The sequence below is a fragment of the Echinops telfairi genome, unplaced genomic scaffold (assembly GCF_000313985.2).
Source record: "Echinops telfairi isolate 266 unplaced genomic scaffold, ASM31398v2 ScPeMD7_443;HRSCAF=831, whole genome shotgun sequence".
NCBI lineage: Eukaryota > Metazoa > Chordata > Mammalia > Afrosoricida > Tenrecidae > Echinops > Echinops telfairi.
The window spans coordinates 57,584,844-57,589,043 of record NW_022104341.1 but is presented as its reverse complement, the minus strand read 5'-3'; the positions used below and the strand labels follow the sequence as shown (position 1 = coordinate 57,589,043).

Sequence of the window (4,200 nt, the reverse complement as noted above, 5' to 3'; positions counted from 1 at the left end):
ACGTTATGTACTTGTCCAGTGGTGAGGATTTTGAGGTCTTTCCACTGAGTTGTAATCAATATTAAAGACTGCAATCATTGGTCTTCAACAGCAAGTGCTTCAAGGTGTGTCATGTGCATATGACAGGATGTTAATAAACTTTTCACCAATCCTTATGCCACATTCTTCTTCAGGTAACCCAACTTCTCTGATTATTTGCTCAGCATACAGAGTGACTAAGTACGGTGAGAGGATATAACCCTTACACACATCTTTTTTTTTCATTGTAAACTATTTAGTATTAACTTGTTCTGTTCTCACAACTGCCTCTTGATCCATTTATAGGTTCCACATAAACACAATTAAGTGTCTGAGATTTCCATTCTTCTCAAGACTGCCCATAGTTTGCTAAGGTCCACAGAGTTGAATGTTTTTACATAGTCAATGAAGCACAAGTAAACATCTTCCAGGTTTTCTTTACTTTGAGCCAAGATCCATCTGACATCAGCAATGATTATGCCTTATTCCATGTTCTCTTGTGTATCTGGCCTGACTCTCTGGCAGCTCCCTGTCATGCTGCAACTGTTATTCCAGGATCTTCAGCAAAATGTGACTTGAATGTGATATTAATGACAGTGTTCTATAATTTGAGCATTCTGTTAGGCCACCTTTCTTTGGAATGCGTACAAATGTGGATCTCCTCCAGTTAGTTGCTAGATAGCTGTCTTCTAAATCTCCTAGTATAGCAGAAAAGAATGACTTTGGGAAGGATTTTGTTTTCCATGGATCCACAATCAATGCTCCTGGAAGCAGCAGTCAAGAAACCAAGGAATACATTACATTGAATCAATCCACTGCACAAGACTTCTTCGCTATAAGGGTGTGCCTGACTCAAGCCATGGTATTTTCTTTCTTTCTTTTTTTTTTTTCAGAAGTCAGGAGACATTTATTCAAAGTCTGAATACAGACGGCCAGCTACCTCCTTCAACATAACAGCAAGAAAGATCGGCAGAGAAGGTACAAAAGTTTCGTTATAAAATCGTTTAATTAGGTTTTTGCGCATCATGGCGCTGGCGGCCCAGAATGCAGTGGATGAGGTTGCCCGCGTTACAGTACTGCGCCTGTAATTGCTGCTATGAAAGTATACATCTGTCACGGTAAAAAAAACCTTGCTGCATGCTGCACACGCACCCCTGCGCTGCACAGGTATAAAAAATCATAAATATTTACACCTTGTTACACTCCTCACTCCCACAGAAAAGGGATCCCTGTGGCTGGTGGAACCCGCCCAGAAGACACACAGAGGGGTCCAGGAGTCCATGCTGCCTGCAGCCAGTTAAGACAGGAGCCTGCCCACCTCTGGATCCCAGCACTGGAGGCACAGACAGGAAAGAAATAACTTTGGTCCACAATTTGCAGAGAAACAACACACGAAGAGCCCTGAAGAAGTGTGTAGAGTGTGTCTGGGCAGCTGCAGGGAGGTGTGGTAAGGCTGCGGGCCGGCAACTGGCTGGGGGCACGCACGACCCTACCCAGGCCGCTTCCTGGACACCGGCGTGGGCTCCAGCGAGGCAGCCCTACTTTACAAAGAATACTAAAAGTAGAGCGTACAAGGTAATAGGAGGAGGAAGCTTACATACATTGATGTCATCTTTATCTTGCTATAAAAAGTTCCGTAAAACGAGGTCCTTTGCATATAAATGAAGAGATTAGAATATTTGGTCACCTGAAGTATTGCTAGGCACAGCTGTCTGCGAATATGATACAAAAAAGAGCCCCCCACTCCGCCTGGTTTGGGAGGTTGGGAGGGGGCGCCCTGCTGACTATGGTGGAGGTGGGGGCCAATCACGTGACTTGATTGATGGGGCAGGCGGGGTGCTGCCGGCCCCCGAGGCGTCCGTCAGTACATGATGGAGGTGGAGCCCGGCCCACCCCAGCCAGCCGGGTGGCCGTGGGTTAAAGCACGAGGAACCAGCATGGGAGAGCCCGGCCCCGTGTGGGGAGGGGTGGGACTGGGGGTAACCCCGCTGTCAGACCTGAGGGGCAGGCCGAGCTTTGGGACGCCCCACCACCACCACAAGGTTAGACAGTGGGCTAGATTTAATTTTTTTTAAAACAGGTAAACTGATTTCTCTTAAAAAAAATAAAATCTCTGGTGATAAGGTCACTTCAGCTGTGTTGAAGTGGCAGTTCTCTGGAATGATGTAAGTGGTGACGAAGTGGAGGCCCTGGATGGTGGACTTGGAGAAGGAGACCTGCAGGTGGTGGTTCTTGCCCAGGTCAGGGTCGTGCAGCTCAATCAGGCCTGGATGGCCACCTCTACGGAGCCTATCTGGATCAGCTCCATCTTGCGGTCCTTCTGGAAGAACTTGAAGCCCTTGAACAGGCCGCCATTGCTGGAGAAGAGGATCTTGAGATAGTCTTCGGATATGACAGAGAGGTGCAAGGTGGCAGAGGGCAGGAAGATGTTCTGGAAGTTCTCGGAGCCGGGCTTCTTAAAGAGGTGCAGTGGCGAATTGCCGTAGTCCTTGGTCAGGCCCTGGTCCTCCTGACCCTCTTGGGAAAGCTGCACATTCTGGTGCTTGGACAGCGTGATGTGCACAGGCTTCCAGTGCAGCTTGTGTCCGTTCAGGTGGCTCATGGCCAGCTGAGCCTGGCTGTCATCGGCCATCTGTACCAGGGCGTTCTCCTTCTTATTGAACAAGACCTTCACGCGCTGCACGTCCCCATACACGCCGAAGAGAATAAAGAGGCTTTGGGGCGTGACTCTCTTTGGGTTCAAGTTGCTAAGGAGCAGGACAGAGTTGCCAGTTCCTGCCAGGCCTGGGATGGCGATGCGGCCGGCTGCTGCCGCTGCCGCAGCAGCTTAATGAATGGCCAGGGGGGCCAGAGTGCTGTGGACATTAGGAATCGAGAGGCCTGCGGCCTGTGGGATAGCAAAGGTGGGAGGGAACCCGGCTTCTGCGTACAGTGAGACTGAGATTATACCAGGTGCACCAAAGGCCGCAGCCAAGGTCTAGTCCAGAGACGGCTGGCTGTCCCCCGAGGGCAGGTCAGGCCGAGTGAAGTCTTGGCTCCTGTCGTTGTTGTACTTGACGTTGAGGCTGGTGAGCTTTGAGAAGTCAATGTGCAGCGTGCAGCAGACATTGTAGATGTTCTGGCCGTCCAGGGACAGCTTGGCATGCTGGACGCTGACAGGTTCGGCATACTGCAGAAGCACCTGGAACTGGTTGTTCTTGGTGAAGGTGATGATTTTGAGCACTGTGCCAAACTTGGAGAAGATCTGGTGCAGCACATCCAGCGTCACCAGGTGGAATAGGTTCCCCACAATGACCCGCAGCACGGGCCTCTGGCCCTCCACAGCCATGCCTGCTTCCAGGGCAGCGGCCGAGGCAGCCAGTGACAGGCTCCCGGACTGCGGCGAGTTGACGGCCTGCAGGGCGGCCTGGGCGCGTGCCTGGTTGCCAGCCATCTGTCTTGAGCTCCTTGTGGTTGGAGAACTGGATGTAGATGGGCTGCCCACGCAGCATGGCAGCCACCGAGGTGTAGTAATTCACCATGGTGTTGGCCGCCTCCTCCGTGTTCATCTCGATGAAGGCCTGGTTCTTCCCCTTCAGCATCAGCAGGTTGGTCACCTTCCCGAAGGGCAGCCCCAGGGAGATGACCTCCCCCTCGATGATATCGCCTGGCAGCTTGCGGACATGCACCACTCAAGAAGGGGCACCCGAGCTCCGGCTGTCACCTTTGAACTGCTTGGTGTCGTTCCGTTGGCTGCAGATGCAGAGTTGCTGCTCATGATAAAGGGCCGGTTGGTGACACAAGCAGAGAAGAGCTCTTCAGATCCCCGCTTTCTACCAACTGCTATATCTGGAACAATGCCGTCCATTGCACACACAAGAGACCCGTTGGGGACCGAGTGGAGGCGCTGGAATCAAGCCATGGTATTTTCAATCAACTCATATGCATGTGAAAGTTGGACATTGAATAAGGAAGACAGAAGAAGAATGGATGAGTTTGAATTATGATGCTGGTGAAGAATATAGAAAGTCTCGTGGACTGCTAAAAGAACCAACAATCTATCTTGGAACAAGTATAGTCAGACTGCTCCTTAGAGGCAAGGATGGCAAGACTCCATCTCATGTTGGACATGTTGTCTGGAGAGACAGTTCCCCAGAGAAAGACATTATGCTAGCTAAAGTCCAGTGATAGTGAAGAGAGAAA

General features: G+C 50.8%; 1 pseudogene; it reads right to left on the bottom strand.

The window, feature by feature from the left end:
* Window positions 1-1,022: 1,022 nt before the first annotated feature.
* On the bottom strand, window positions 1,023-3,865 carry LOC101660426 (annotated as a pseudogene).
* Window positions 3,866-4,200: the final 335 nt, after the last annotated feature.